The sequence below is a fragment of the Giraffa tippelskirchi genome, chromosome 11 (assembly GCF_054371585.1).
Source record: "Giraffa tippelskirchi isolate mGirTip1 chromosome 11, T2T-mGirTip1v1.2.pri, whole genome shotgun sequence".
NCBI lineage: Eukaryota > Metazoa > Chordata > Mammalia > Artiodactyla > Giraffidae > Giraffa > Giraffa tippelskirchi.
This window is the reverse complement of record NC_137285.1, coordinates 58,599,069-58,615,824: the sequence shown is the minus strand read 5'-3', so window position 1 is coordinate 58,615,824 and position 16,756 is coordinate 58,599,069. Positions and strand designations below refer to the sequence as shown.

Genomic DNA, 16,756 nt, shown 5'->3' with positions numbered 1-16,756 from the left:
GAATCTAGAGCTCAACAATGGGACCTGGGGACTGTCTGGCTAGTAGCAGGCATGACTGGAAGATGACCTCACGGTTCCTGAGTTCTGCTCCCTCATAGTCCTGTTCCTGCCTCTCACTGAGATGACTCCACTCCTTATAGGGAGACTGTCTAGCATCACTGCCTGATAATCATCCCTAAAATATCCATCAATCAGACTAAAGAAGATTACAGAGCAAGGATTCTCTTTTTAGTGATTACTGCTCTGCCCCAGCTAGTTGATACTCTTAGTTGAAATTCTCTGTGAATGCATTGTCATTTGCTCACATTATTAAGAAATATATATTCATATTGCTAACCTTATCCTCTGAGATGCACACTATTATAATCAGTAAATTTAATGAGTATGTTTCTTTTCTTCTTTTCTAGATTACTGACCATTTTGTCCCAATCATGCCAACCCCTCTACTTAGTTGGTGTGTATTTTCATGACCATGTGCTGAGTTTGGTCCTCAGTCCAGTGAACTTCCCTAGGATGGCTGCAATTGTATTCCCTAATAAAATGATGAGGCTTTCCTATTGGATATAATATTAAATAGGTTAAAGTCAAAATAGACAGCATCAAGGCTTTCAAACCCTAAAGTCATAATGAATGAGTCTGACAAGGTTTTTTTCATCATGAGTATCAGTTACCTGTCTAAGTTTGGAAAAAAAAGAAAAGCTTTAATTCTGGTCACCTACTATGATCTTTAAAATTGTATTAGTCTGCTGCTGCTGCTGCTAAGTTGCTTCAGTCGTGTCCAACCCCACAGACGGCAGCCCACCAGGCTCCACCGTCCCTGGGATTCTCCAGGCAAGAATACTGGAGTGGGTTGCCATTTCCTTCTCCAATGCAGGAAAGTGAAAAGTGAAAGTGAATCTCTCAGTTGGGTCTGACTCGTCGGGACCCCATGGACTGCAGCCCACCAGGCTCCTCTGTCCATGGGATTTTCTAGGCAAGAATACTGGAGTAGGGTGTCATTGCCTTCTCCAATAGGGCTGTCCTAACAAAGTACCACAGACTGGATGGCTTAAACAAATTTATTTTATCATAGTTCTGGAGGTTAGAAATCCAAGGTCAGTGCAAGGCTGGTATCTATTGAGGCCTCTCTCCTTGGATTATACATGGCCATCTTCTCCTTGTGTCTTCACATGATTGCCCATCTGTGCATATTTGCGTCCTAATCTCTTTTTATAAGGACACAAATTGTGTTGACTTAGGACCCACCCCAGTGACCTCATTTAATCGTAATCACCTTGATAAAATCCTGTCTTCAAATACAGATACATTCTGAGATACTGGGAGTTAGGATTTCAACATATGAATTTTGAGGGGGACACAGCTCATAAAAATACATATTTATCCATTACTATCTTCTTCCTCCACTATGTATAATACTGCTGATGATTTTCCAGAAATGCATTTTTGCCTTGCTTTATTTTTTTTTCCCAAATCACTTCCTAAACCCAATCTCAGATGTTTTGTTATCCTAAAAACTTCACCAATTCCCTATATTTCTTTTTAAAATTCTCTTTTTCTTTTTTTAATGATATCAAAGCAACTCATCAATTCAGTCAAACTGGACAATTGACTGAGAAAAAAAAATTCAAACTACATGTTTAGTACAGCTTGGTCCCTATTGCCAAGATCACTTAAGCCAGTAAGCCTTAAATCTAGCCTTGATAATATTCTGCTTTATTTCCATTTCAAATGTAGTTCTGTATACAGAAACCTCTCCCTTTTTTTCATCATTCCTATGTTTAAGTATGCTGCATTCTTTTGGATGGTTTGTTTCCTTAAGTTCTTTTAGCAGAGAGATTTTTTTTTTTTTAACTATCTACCTAAGATTATTAAAACCTGATTTCTAAAACATTAACTTTACTTAACTGATATAAAAGAATCTATGTAGTAGCAACGATCACCAAAGACATGAATAACTGGATTAAAAGATAAAGAGTCAAGATTCCCCAGCCTCAGATCCAAGGGGAGCTCCTGGGTTAAAATGTTCAGACATGTTTCTCCAACACTGTCTTAGATCCTCCTGCTTTTGACCAGGTCCCCTCATCAATCATTAATTCCTTTAATGCCTCCTCTGCGTGGACTATTTCTAGTCCTATCCTACATATCCAGGTTCTCAGCCTTACTTCAGGCACCTCTACCTAAATATCCCTCCACATCATTAACGACTCCTTCAAATCTGCTTCTTCTCCAGATATCTCAATTTTTCTTGACCCCTACTCTCCTAGTTAGCCAGGCTGGAAACTTTATAAACAGACATACAGTTTTTCTCTTCCTTCACTAAAATTTCCACTTTGCCTTCATGACCTCTGAGTTAAACCACTTGTTGATAATCATATAAAAAGGACCTTAATTTATTGAATTTCTTTCCCACCACCCTTTCAATCTCAGCCCCTGTACTGCTAGACTGCTATTTCCAATAACCAACTGTGTAGAGAAGAGGAGGCAGATAAGGAAAGAGGCACTTCCATAGAGATCAAGAAGACAGATGTTAAAGGAAAAGTTGTTTCCCTTTAACAGTTCCCAATTCAAATTTATATATGTTTGATGCGTTCCAAAGCTGAACAAAGTTCAAATTCTTACACTAGGAAATGCCTTCCACATTCTGGTGCTAATTTCCCAACAATTTACCTCTGACACTCTAAAAAAACACGGACATTTCATTATTCCTTCCATAAACCCTGTGCTTCCACAGCAGCACAACTGTCATACACTTTTTTTTTCAAATGTTTCCTCTCCTCTAGTTTCTACTCATCATTCAAATTTAAGTTATTGTGTGAAGCTTTTTCTAATATTTTCAGATACAATGGACTCATATCCAAACCATCCTCTAGCCTGTGTGTGTGGTGTGTGCTCAATCATGTCCGACGCTCTTCAGCCTATGGTCTGTAGCCCGCCAGGCTCCTCTGTCCATGGGATTCTCCGGGCAAGAATACTGGAAGGCTTGCCATTTCCTACTCCAGGGGATCTTCCCAAGCCAGGGATCGACCCATGTCTCTTGCGTCTCCTACATTGCAGGCAGATTCTTTACCACGAGAGCCACCTGGGAAGCCCTAGGAGTCTCCAACTTACTATATACAAACCCAAGAGAAAAGCAAACCATCTATTGGAGTGTGGAAAGAAAATATTTGAACATCTATTACAGTTAATTCTAAAAATAAGAAAGAAGTTAAAGGCTACTATTATTTAATAAACATATTGACACTGGGACCCTCACTAGGTCAATGCATTAGATACAGATGCTATGGAAAGTAGCCTTCAAAAGTCTGGAGTTCCATAACGACGAAGCATTTGTTGAGATGCACATCCATCATTCATTTTCAGCATATTATGACATATGGAAGTTTATGCAGGTTTTTGGATAGTCTTATTTAGTCTTATAATATGCTTTCTACAAGTCCCTGAAAATTAGAAAATAATATTATAATGTAAGCACCAGCAAACAAGAATTAAATGACAGACATAACATTCTCTGTCTCCCAATAGGAGCTTTATACCAATCACACTAGATGCAAAAACAATAGCTGTTAAATCAGATCTGACCTATAAATCACATCCCTACTGCCAAAAAATATATTAGTCATATATTTAAGAAAGAAAGAAGAATCTCCATTGCTCAGCAAAATTAAAATCATTTCCAAATATACTACCTATTTCCTCTTTACATTTTTTAAATTTCTCATTTTATATATGATTATAATATATGTAATATATTAGTACAGAGTACATGCCTGTAACTTATCATGTATTTTTGGCATGCCAAAATTTTTATTAATAGGCTGCACACACAAAAAGTGGGGATCAATCTTCTGAACTGACATAACTATTCATACTTTTTAGTGGAATTCAGTATTTTCTTACTTTTACTCTGGGCTTCCCAGATGACGAAGTGGTAAAGAATCTGCCTGCCAATTCAGGAGACACAGGTTTGATCCCTGGGTGGGGAAGATTCCCTGGAGGAGGAAATGGCAACCTACTCCAGTATTCTTGCCTGGAGAATCGCATAGAGGAGCCTGGCAGGCTACAGTCCATGGGGTCACAAACAGTCAGACATGACTGAACGACTGAACACTACTTTTATTCTAGCCACTTATAAACAGGCATTTTTGACCCTCCCTCCCCACTGTCTTCTAAACTATAATCTCTTGGAGGAAAGAGGCATCTTATTTGATTCACATGTAATTGTCCATGGTGTTTAACACATTTATGGAGCACATTAGTGATTGATTATTTGCTAAGTGTTTGGTGGGAGGATGAATGTTTTGTTTCAAGTGCTATTTAAGGGACCTCCCTGATGATTCAATGGTTAAGACTTTGCCTTCCAATGTATGGGATGCAAGTTCAATCCCTGGTCAGGAAACTAAGATCCTACATGCCACATGGCCAAAAAAAAGCAGAAGCAATGTTGTAGCAAATTCAATAAAGACTTTAAAAATAGCCCACCACCACAACAAAAACTCTAAATATGAAAAAATAAATAAATAAAGTGCTATTTAAATGTCCCTGTTTGGATGACCAAGAAAGAATAGTTCAGATAGCCCTCCCTGGGCAAGAGGGGTCAAGAGCATCTTGGGTGGAGCTACAAGAACCAACATAATACCCCAGATTTCCCTGAGAAGAATGTCACATCTCAGCAAGTAGAAAGAAGGCTGAGTCAAAATCAGCAGTGGCAACGGTTTTCCTCTTTGAAGAGAACCAGGGCTCCCGACACATTCTCCATTGCCCGAAAGAAAAGTGCCTGTCTTCTCTCATCATCAACAGAAGTGTTTTTCTGATACGTATTCTGGGAACATGCCATCTCTGCTACATGCACTAGAACCCAGGGCCTGCTTTGTTACCTAAAATGAACTGGCTCCCAGGAAATGCATCTTTACTGCCCTTTTTAGATGAGGATCCCAGCTCCATTTATAGTATAAACATGCATCACAGTAGCCACATTAAAAATATCACACAGGACCACCATCAACGATAAAACATTTTAATCATGCAAGCCCTTCACAGGGCGAGCACCATAATTACCAAAGTTTTAGTATCGCCTGCATTGAGAGACATTCCAGGCAAAAATAGAGGGGAAAGCCCTATGGCATCATTAAACCTGAAAAGAAAGAGTAGAAACGAGACCGGAGGCAAGGAGGTTGTTGGGGAAAGAAGTGTCTGAATCTGATAAGAAAACTGTAGCACATACTGCATTCAGAGCAAAGAGTGGGGTAGGAGGAGGAACTGCCGTGGGGAAGGAAAATCCAGCAGCATCCACAGAGAGAGAAAGAGGAAGGGAATGCACGTTCCACCCCCACCCCCACCCCCCGTGTTATGTAAGTGCTGGGTTTGGGTATAGATGTTTTACTGTATTTGAGGGCACTGTGGAGTTTCAAACACCTTAGTTGTTCTGTTTCTGACAATTCTTAGCTAAACACAGAGCTCATGAAACCCAGATATCACAAAGACTAAAGCCAGGTGCAGCTGTGAAGTTGCCTCCAATTGCTCAGCCAGAAGGTGACCAGAACAAAGGGGTCAAGTTAGCCAACAGGGAGGCTCTGCCCACGAACCCACTCTTCAGCATCACAGCACAGGCTAGTAGAGGGTAAGGCGAACTCCAAAATTATACAGTTTCATGGAGTCCTGGGAGGGGAAATAATGCCCCTCACGTGTGCCAGCCCAGCTGAAGTGTGACAGCTCCACAAAGTGTTAAGGTTTGACCGGCTGCCCAGGTGCAAGGCGAAAGGGAAATGTGAGGCCTATCAGAGACTCTTGGAGTTGAGAATGTAGGTTTGCTTCTACTTCCTTGAAGCTCAGTTAGAAGCCTGACTGGTCTATTCCCAGGCAGTTCAGAGTTCCCTGTGTACCTTCAAACCAGTGTGAAACTAGAGACCTTCCTACGGAGAGTGATCATACAGAGGGGGAGGTCATGAAGCCCCACATCAGTCACAAAAGAAAGGCGTTAAAATGTAGCAAAATAACAGATTGGAGGAACACTTCGGAAAAAGATTGAGCAATTTCTTACAGTCACATGTATACCTACCACGCCACAGCAACTCCATTTTTATATATCCAGGAAAACTGAAAACATATGTCCGCACAAAGACTTGTACAAGAATGTTCATAGCAGCTTTATTCATAAGAGTGAACAACTTCCCAAATGTCCATCAACAGGAGAATGGATAAACAAATCGTGGAGTCTATAATGAGACACTTCTCAGCAAACAAACAAACAAGCAAAACAAAACAAAAACTACTGATATGCACAGCACATATGAATCTTCCAGACACGATGCTGAGCAAAAGAATCCCAACACTGAAGAATACACACTGTGTTATTCCGTTATACATGTAAAGTTGCAGAACAGGCTAAACACACATATTATGAAAAAAATCAGAACTGTGGTGGCTCCGCAGAAGAGAGAGAAGAATTGCCTGCGAGGAGTAAATTGCTGGGATGATTGAAATGTTCAATATCTCTATTAAGGGTGTGGATTATACTAGGTATGCATTTATAAAAACTTACTGAATTGTTTACTTAATATTATTTTACTATATGTAAATTTTACCTTAATAAACAGTAAACAAAAGTTGAAGCCTAGTTAGTGGGTTTCTTTTCTTCCTCTCCACAGTAGTGTGATCAGTCACTCAGTCCTGTCCGACTCTTTGCAGCCCCGTGGACTGTAGCCCAACAGGCTCGTCTGCTCATGGGATTATCCCAGCAAGATACTGGAGTGGGTTCCCATGCCCTCCTTCAAGGGATCCTCCCAAGCCAGAGATCAAACTCACATCTCCTGCATGGCAGGCAGATTCCTTACCACCAGTGCCACCTGGGAAGTCCCCTCCACAGTGGTATGGGTTACCAATTCTTAAACTAATTTCTGTGTATTCTAATCTTGAGCAAGTAAGTAAATGTATTAAGGATAATGAGATCCCAAATAGTTGTAGAAGAGCTATAAATTCAGAAAAGACAGTATCAGAATGCACACTGTACTGTTAGACTGCAATTAAAAGCACCACTGGGAAGCCATAGTTTTTAATAGATGAATGGACATAAACAGAGATAGATAGACAGACAGACAGACAGATAGATAGTTTCCCAGCTCTGTTCATGTGAGAAGACCTAGAAGCAATGACATCCATAACAATGAGCACGCGTAGTACATACATTGACTTCTAATTAATAGTGGCTTCTCTAAAAAAAAAAAGTAGAAGACAATCCTGGAACATCTAGTTATACAGAAATTCAGAAAGTAGTCAAGAATGATGGAAATAGATCAAAAGGACATTAAATCCTAATTTCTGCTTCCACTTTGACCAAAAACAAGCTAAATTACCTACAGTCATAGTTTTTTGTAACCTCATCAGAGAGTTGAGGATAAAAAGCCAAAATGAACTAAAATCTAGAAACTGTAGCAAGCCCTTCATAAGAAATGCCCTACAGCCTCCACCATCTTTTGTAGGGAAGTGGGACTAGGAAGAAGCCACTGTTAATGGTTAAAGGAGAAACGAAATGAACTTTGTAAGAATTTTAAAGACTACAAGAGAGTTGGTGTGATGTTTAGAATTCTGAGGAGCTGTGTCTACACCAACTCATCAGATCTTTCTCATAGGCTCTCACTAAGTGTTCATCCAAGATCATGAGCAGAGCAAGAGGGCTGAGACAGAACCCCTAAAACACAGGAATTTGATAAATGCTGAGAGGAGGACAAAAGAAATGAAAGACTTTCAAGGCACTGTAGGTCCCTATTCCATCCTTCTCAGAGGCTGCCCACAGCTGGAGGAAAAACAGGAGAGCCAGGAGAGACCCCTTTGAGGAGGAGGTACCCACAGCCTGAGAGTCTCTCAGCTCTTTTGCCCTGCCTGTCACAGACAAACCTGCTAATTCCCTTTCTGGCACTCTGAGCATTCAACTGAATACTCTTTTCAGCAATCCAAAGATAAGGGCAAGGCAGGAGAGCAGAAAAAGATCTCCTGAACCACAAAAAGCTGGAAGGCAGGACTGAATAGCAAAGGGGACTCCATAGCAACATAAAAAGCTGGAAGCCAGTTTATAAAGCAAAATGAGATGCCAATTAATTCAGAAAGCTAGAGATTGTTTGCACAAAAAGGTCTTGCCCTGCCGAAGGTAAAGTCCTAACTCAGCCCTGAATCATTAACCTAATGGTGAGCTAAATTTAATTAAAACAACAATAAATTCCAGTCCTAGCGCAACTATGACCTAGATGAACTACTGACAGAAAAAAGGGTGTTCCCTTTCCTGGGCAAATACATTATTTACTTAAGTTTCTACTGTTTTTGTTTGTTTGTTTGTTTTCTAGTACACACAATGTCCCACATACAATGAAAAATTACAAAATGCATGAAGAAAAATTTTATGAAATAGTAGCTGATTAAGAGATGGCCCAGAAATTAAAATGATATGACAGGGAATTTACAATAGCTTTGAAAAAAGGATACACTGAAAGAGATACCTAACTTATATAAACATGGTAATTTGGGCATAGCAGTAGAAACTATTACAAAAGAGGAGTCAAATGAAATTGATAGAAATAAAAGACATATCTTAGATAAAAAATTATATAATCATCTTATCAACAGACTGGTAACAGTGAAAAGAATAACAGGTTAACACTGACAACAGGTCAATTGAAATCATCTAAATTTTACACAAAAAAGTGAAAAAAATAGAGCAGGAATATCAAACAGTCTACAGCATATATAATTAGAATTCCATAATGTGAATTAAAATTGCATTAAATTTCCCTTTATAAAAGGGAAAGTCCTAAGTTATAATAAAGAAAACTGGTAGGCTGCAGTCCATGGGGTCGCGAAGAATCGGACACGACTGAGCAACCTTACTTTCACTTTTCACTTTCATGCATTAGAGAAGGAAATGGCAACCCACTCCAGTGTTCTTGCCTGGAGAATGCCAGGGACGGGGGAGCCTGGTGGGCTGCCGTCTATGGGGTCGCACAGAGTCGGCCACAACTGAAGTGACTTAGCAGCAGCAGCAGCAGAACCACCTTAACCAAAGGATCAGAGTTAGCAACCCCAGTATGGAGATAAACCAGTATCATGTACCTCCTGACATGATACACTGAGAAAGACAGTATACAACTTCAATGGTATAACTGCCCCTCAAAGTATATAATCTGAACCTAATTATAAGTACACATTAGACAAACTGAATTTGAAGGACATTCTACAACATAATTGACCTGCACTCTTCAAACATATTAAGATGAAGAAACACAAAGGAAGGATGAGGAGCCATTCCATATTTAAAGAGACATCACAGCTCAAGGCTATTGGTGATTCTGGATTGGATTCTGGATGAAGGAAAATATCCATAAAGGACATTATTAACATAATTAATTAAAATTCAGTATGGATTATGCATTAGATTAAAATAATGCTAAATTTTCTGGTCTGATAATTGGATTATGGTTATATTGGAGAATGCTTGTGTTCTTAAGAATTATGCAGTAAACTAAGAATAACAGATTATAATGTTTTAAACTCTAAAATGGTATTCTGTCTATAAATACACACAATATACATATACCTATACCTATACACACAAAAGAGAATAATAAAGCAAATGAACAAAAATGTAAAGAGTTAGTGAATCTGGAAAAAGTTATGACTGGAGTTTCTTACACAATTAACGTAGCTTTTTCATAAATCTGAAATCATATCAAAATACAAAGTTACCCCCAAAGAGCATCACTGAAAACATAAAAACACACTGCCATGGAATACTGTTGTTGATGTTCAGTCGCTCAGTCATGTCCGACTCTTTGCAACCCCATGGACTGCAGCACATCAGCTTTCTCTGTCATTCACCATCTGCTGGAGCTTGCTCAAACTCATGTCCATCGAGTCAGTAATGCCAGAGAATACTAGACTGCTTAAAAAGTGGTTCTGTAACCACTGTATAGCAGACAGGGAGATGCTGTGGTCAAGCAAGCAATCTAGCAATTCAGTTCAGTTCAGTTCAGTCACTCAGTCGTGTCCAACTCTGCAGTCCCATGGACTGCAGCACGCCAGGCCTCCCTGTCCATCATCAACTACTGGTGCTTGCTCAAACTCATCTCCATCAAACTCATCTCCATCAAGTCAGTAATGCCATCCAACCATCTCATCCTCTGTCATCCCCTTCTCTTCCACCTTCAATCTTTCCCAGCATCAGGGTCTTTTCTAATGAGTCAGTTCTTAGCATCAGGTGGCCAAAGTATTGGAGCTTCAGCTTTAGCATCAGTCCTTCCAATGAATATTCAGGACTGATCTCCTTTAGGATGGACTGGTCTGATCTCCTTGCTGTCCAAGGAACTCTCAAGAGTCTTCTCCAACACCACAGTTCAAATGCATCACTTTTTCAGCACTCAGCTTTCTTTATAGTCCAACTCTCACATCAATACATGACTACTGGAAAAACCATAGCTTTGACTAGACTGACCTTTGTTGATAAAGTAATGTCTCTGCTTTTTAATAGCCTGTCTAGTATTCTTGCTTGGAGAATCCCATGGACAGAGGACCCTGGCAGGCTATAGTCCATGTGGTCACAAGAGTCAGACACGACTTAGTGATTAAACCACCACCACCAGGCTTGTCATTGCTTTTCTTCCAAGGGCCAAGTGTCTTTTAATTTCACAGCTGCAATCACCATTGGTAGTGATTTTGGAGTCCCCGCAAATAAAGTGTCTCACAGTTTCCATTGTTTCCCCATCTATTTGCATGAAGTGATGGGACCTAAGTCCATGATCTTAGTTTTCTGAATGTTGAGCTTTAAGCCAGATTTTTCACTCTCCTCTTTCACCTTCTTCAAGAGGCTGTTTAGTTCTTCTTCACTTTCTGCCATAAGGGTGGTGTCATCTGCATATTTGAGGTTATTGATATTTCTCCCGGCAATCTTGATTCCAGCTTGTGCTTCATTCAGTCCGGCATTTAGCATGATGTACTCTGCATATAAGTTAAATAAGCAGGGTGACAATATACAGCCTTGACGTACTCCTTTCCCGATTTGGAATCAGTCCGTTGTTCCATGTCTGGTTCTAACTGTTGCTTCTTGCCCTGAATACAGATTTCTCAGGAGGCAGGCAAAGTGGTCTGGTATCCTCATCTCTTTCAGAATTTTCAGTTTGTTGTGACGCACAGTCAAAGTCTTTAGCGTAGTCAATGAAGCAGAAGTAGATGTTTTTGGAAGTTCTTTGTTCATGTACCATTGAAGCATGGCTCAGAGAATTTTGGGCATTACTTTGCTAGCCTGTGAGATGAGTACAATTGTGGGGTAGTTTGAACATTCTTTGGCATTGCCTTGCTTTGCGACTGGAATGAAAACTGACTTTTTCCCATCCTGTGGCCACTGCTGAACATTTCACTGGTGATCAATTCTGTGTCACCTGTGTCAATTCTGTGTCGATTCTGAAATGATATAAGTTGAAAACCTAGGGGCTTTAAAACAGGAAGGAACCTTGGCACTGCTCTGGCCTACCCTCCTCCTTCTACAGAGAAGGAACCTGCAGTTAGCAGTGGAGCCCAAGCTTGGAAATGGCCCCCCACTCCAGTACTCGTGCCTGGAAAACCCCATTGATGGAGGAGCCTGGCAGGCTACAGTCCATGCGGTTGCAGGTTGCAAAGAGTCAGACAAGACTGAGCAACTTCACTTTCACTAAGCCTTCTAAGACTCAGTCTTCATTTCTCATGCATTCATTCTTCATTTATTCATCATGTTTCCTTCTCAAGAATGTTAGGTCTCTCTCAGCAGGCTTGCCATGGCTTCCTTCTCTGCAAGCCACTCTGAAGTTCTAAATGCTAATCTGGGCAATCACCATAATCTTCCATGGTGGAGGTGTGTGTCTACATCACATCATGGCACTCCTTACAGAGGGAGGTACTGGAGTTCCAAGTAATATAAGGACTTTTCAGACTCATGGGGGCACTATAACTCTTTACCACTGTTTCCCCCTTGCAGGTCACCTCCTCTGAGTGCAGATTCATCTTAATTACTTTCCCTCCTATTTTTATTGACCAGCTGTTGAGATTTATTGAACAATCAATGTGTACTTATCATTCCCCTATCACATTGATAATATGACTTATTACTGCCCATGTAGTTACTGCCTATTTAGTTATTCCTTGGTTAAGTACTCTTGAAGTAAATAAGGGTGTGGTATACACATGGGGAGGGGTAGGGAAAACTTGGCCCTTCCTTTCTCAAGAAAGGTACTCAGTAATATGTAACTATGTGACTTCTGGTGGACACACAATGCTAATGAGGAAAAATTTTGGATTCCAAACATGTAGCTAGACCAATTATTCTCTGTGGCCACAGGGTAAGACCCAAACCTCACAGCCATATCACAATGTGAATCAACAAAATTTCCTCCTTTGCTGGAAAAATGTTTTATGGAAATGATCCTACTAGAGGCCTAGTAATCTCTTCTTCCCAATTGTAGACCAGTTCAGCTATAGCTGTAATGATTATTTTGGCCCTAAGTCCTACTAGCAGCAGTGTCTTCTTAGTGAATTGTATATAATAGATATTAATATCTGTCTCTTGAAAAGTGATTCATTAATAGCAATATCTTTGCAGTCACTCAGACACAATGTGCTGGGAACAAGGGGGCTTCCTCTGTTGAACATTATCTTGACCCTCCACTTCTTCCATCTCCATGCCATCAGTTCTCAAGCCCTTTGTGTTACTTTTTAATGCTTCCTACCCATGAAATTAAAAGACACTTACTCCTTGGAAGGAAAGTTATGACCAACCTAGATAGCATATTAAAAAGCAGAGACATTCCTTTGCCAACAAAGGTCCGTCTAGTGAAAGCTATGGTTTTTCCAGTAGTCATATATGGATGTGAGAGTTGGACTATAAAGAAAGCTGAGTGCTGAAGAATTGATGCTTTTGAACTGTGGTGCTGGAGAAGACTCTTGAGAGTCCCTTGGACTGCAAGGAGATCCAACCAGTCCATCTTAAAGGAAATCAGTCCTGGGTGTTCATTGGAAGGACTGATGTTGAAGCTGAAACTACAATACTTTGGCCACCTCATGTGAAGAGATGACTCATTGGAAAAGACCCTGATGCTGGGAAAGATTGAAGGCAGGAGGAGAAGGGGACGACAGAGGATGAGATGGCTGGATGGCATCGTCGACTCGATGGACATGGGTTTGGATGGACTTAGGGAGTTAGTGATGGACAGGGAGGCCTGGCGTGCTGCAATTCATGGGGTCACAAAGAGTCGGACACGACTGAGTGACTGAACTGAACTGAACTGAACTGAACCTCTTCCTCTACCATTTAGTTCCTACTGAGTGCTTTCTGGTGTAGGATCACTATCATTTGAACTTGAAAGAAAAAGAAGTACCTTGATGGAATTATGTGAGCTGATGTTCAAAGAAAAAAGCAGTAAGGAAGCAGTAACAAGACATAACTAGGTGATACAGAGATACTGAGCTGGACATTTGCAACCACTAGCTGGCACAAAGTGGAGCTGACCACTGACTTTTATATCCTATAATGTTTTCAGCACTATTTTTCCACATAATCCCTATGAGACATAATCTTAATAATATTTGTTAACTCAATGACCTCTTCTATGTATGTATAGGAGTGACAGTGCTCAGCTTTCATTATAACTAAAAGAGGAAACCATTATTTTTTTTTAACTTAATTTAGCACAGTCTTCACACCTCCAACACACACACACACACACACACACAATACAGGGATGTGTAACAATCAAGGACTTTCATGTCAGACAAACTTTATTTCAAATCTCTTTCTGTCCTTATTACATTTGTGACCTCGAGAGAGTTACCTAATCTCTATAAGGTCCAGCTTCCTACTCTATAAACAAGATTAGGTGAGATAATATAAAATTTTCTTGAAAAAGTTATATATTATTCTACTTCTCTTCCTAGTATTCTCCTTTTAGTAACTATTTATATAAACTATTCCCTGAACATGTTATCATGATTTTATAGGCCCAAATATAAAATGTTATACAACCTCCCAGAAGTTCATTTTCCCTTAAGCATACGACTACATGGATACAGTTCTCATGAGTAACACTGTGCCGCTATCCTCAAACAACCTCACCCCAACTTTCAACCATGTCTGTCTGTACTCAGAGAAGCTATACACACATGGGAGAAATATTCTACTTAAGGTTTTCCACAGTCATGCACTCATATCCCTTAGATCACTTGGTGGGTATGCCAGCAACCGAGGGACAAGCTACCACCAGGGTCTAATACTCTGCATTTACTGTGTTGGAACCAGAAATCCACCCTTGTCCATGGGATGTCCTCAGGGCTTCACAGTGCCACTTTGGAGGCTCACTCCTCTTCCGGAGAACCATAAAGAGAGGATGAGAGAAAGCAACTTCCTCGACTCAACCCACTCCCAGTATGTTCCATCCCTCAGAGCAGTTAAGGGCAAAGTGTCTGGAGCCAGATGCCTAGATTCAAATCCTGCACATTACTTCATCTGTGACTTTGGAGAAAATTGTGGAAACTCTCTGGGCCTTAGTTTTTTCATCTGTAAAATGGGGGTATTTATAGGACCTATTTCAAGGTGTACTGTAAGGATTACATGAACTATTAAGATATTTAAAGTACCTAGTCTGTACCTGGCACACCGGAAACTGTCACTGCAACATTTGGTAGACTTGGTGAAGGTCCTGAGAAAGACCAGGCTCTGCCTGAAGAAACTTAAAATCCTAGCCCATTATTGACTCACAAACAGGCTGGTCATTTCTTTGCTCAAGATAATGTGGGTGTTAATAAGTCTGTAAGTTTCTGTGTCCATACCAGAAAGCATTGCTGTGCCTGCCTAACTTTTCATTCTTTATTAACATGGTAAGTTCCCTAAATACAAAAATGTTCCATTCCGAGATTGTGTTCTTAAGTCCAATTTGTTTGCAAGTCCAACCAAATTAGCCTTGGTACCCAACTAACACAATTGGCTATATACTATGGAACTGTAATAGTTTATACTACTTTTTGCATAAATAATACATAAAAGTCATACAAACAAAAAACAAACACTTTTTAATTTTGTAATATAGTACCTTGAAAAGTACAGTAGTACAGTACAACAGCTGGCATACAGGGGTTGGCATTGAGTGAACAGGCAAGAAGAGTTACTGACTGGAGGAAGAAGAGGAGGTGGGAGATGGTAGAGCTGAAGGACTGTCAGCAATAGGAAGGCAAGCTACAATTTCACTCACCCCTTAAGCAATTGGACATAGGGATGCACGTTTGCACTGTTGAAAGTTCACAACTTGAAAGTTCGTATGTAAGGGACTTACTGTATGTTTCTGGAGCACAGGAACCAGTGAGTGTGTTATGGATATTAGTGGCACCAAATACCTGTGCAAGTTAACTCATTCCCACAGAGGACAGAGAAATACAAATATTATAAGTAAAAATGGAGGTCTCTGGAACTGACCTAATTTACTCCCCCCCCCCCCCCCCCCAGAAATCATGTATTTAGGTTTACAATAGAGATCTGTGGCCTGAGAGAAGGCCATGCCCAAGGAAGTGGATACCTGGTGTTCAGTGGCCGGTGGGAAGGCCTTGATCACCATGAATCTCTTCCTGGCAAATGTGACAGAAAATTGCTGTATTTCCCTTTTTCTCAGCCTCATGACATTATCCTGCATGCACACATAATTGTTAGATTGTGACTGTCCTTTCATACTCATGAGACCTGCTGCCCAGGGATGACTCACAGGGTAACAAGTCATAGCCTCACAGCCCTCCTCTAGAAGGGTGTATGAGAGGTAGGTCAAGTTTGTCAAAAATTGATTCTAGATTTTAAATGTCCTCCCCACCAAAAGAGAACTGTTCCTTCCTTTAGAGGTAAATGATAACTATACTCATATTTGAATTCTGTTTTAAAGAGACAGATGATAGATACTTTAATTAGATAGATAGATAGGTGATAGGCAGACGATAGATATGTAGATAGATAGATAAGCAGACAGGTTGGTAGGGAGACATAATAGATATACAATTCTATACTTACATACTGTTTAGTATGTATGTATGCACACATGTATATATTATGTATATGTTAATGTTATTTATAGTTATGTATGTATTTCAGAATGGGAGAACTATACAGTTATCTAAGGTTTAGATGATACTAAGCCTGCGAGGCCTTAGTATTTAACAGTGGGGTGCTCCATAGAGAAGACCTAACCTCATTGAGGAAGAACAAGAAAACAAAGAAAATAATACACAAGCCTGCATGCTAAGCCACCTCCGTCATGTCTGACTTTGTGACCCTAAGGACTGTAGCCCACCACGTAATCCTTTGTAATCCCATGTAATCCCATGTAATCCTTTGTCCATGGGATTCTCCAGGCAAGAATACTGGAGTGAATTGCCATACCCTCCTCCAGGGAATCTTCCTGACCCAGGGATCAAACCCACTTCCCCCATGTCTCCTGCATTGGCAGGCGAGTTCTTTACCACTAGTGCCACCTAGGAAGCCAATATATAAGCAGGCAATGCAAAAGCCAAGAGAAAGTGATGGAGTCCACATTTTAGGCCGTGTGAAATGTTAACTACAAAATCAAGGCTACAGACATCCCACCACACTATTTTGATAGTTCATTTATCATTGCCCACTTGTGAAGTGGAATAAAGAACAAAATGGTTTATGACTGGTATTGCTGGAAGTGAAATGACCTAGAACATATTTTAATAAGAGTAGACTCCAAGAGCA

At 40.3% G+C, this 16,756-nt stretch overlaps 1 long non-coding RNA gene across 1 annotated transcript in view; it reads right to left on the bottom strand.

The window, feature by feature from the left end:
- The window catches only part of LOC145527049 (uncharacterized), a 37,128-nt gene extending 21,496 nt beyond the window's left edge, over nucleotides 1-15,632 (bottom strand). The window contains exon 1 of the long non-coding RNA XR_014069432.1: nucleotides 15,573-15,632. This is a non-coding gene — a long non-coding RNA (uncharacterized LOC145527049). The remainder of the gene's footprint in view (nucleotides 1-15,572) is intronic.
- Nucleotides 15,633-16,756: the final 1,124 nt, after the last annotated feature.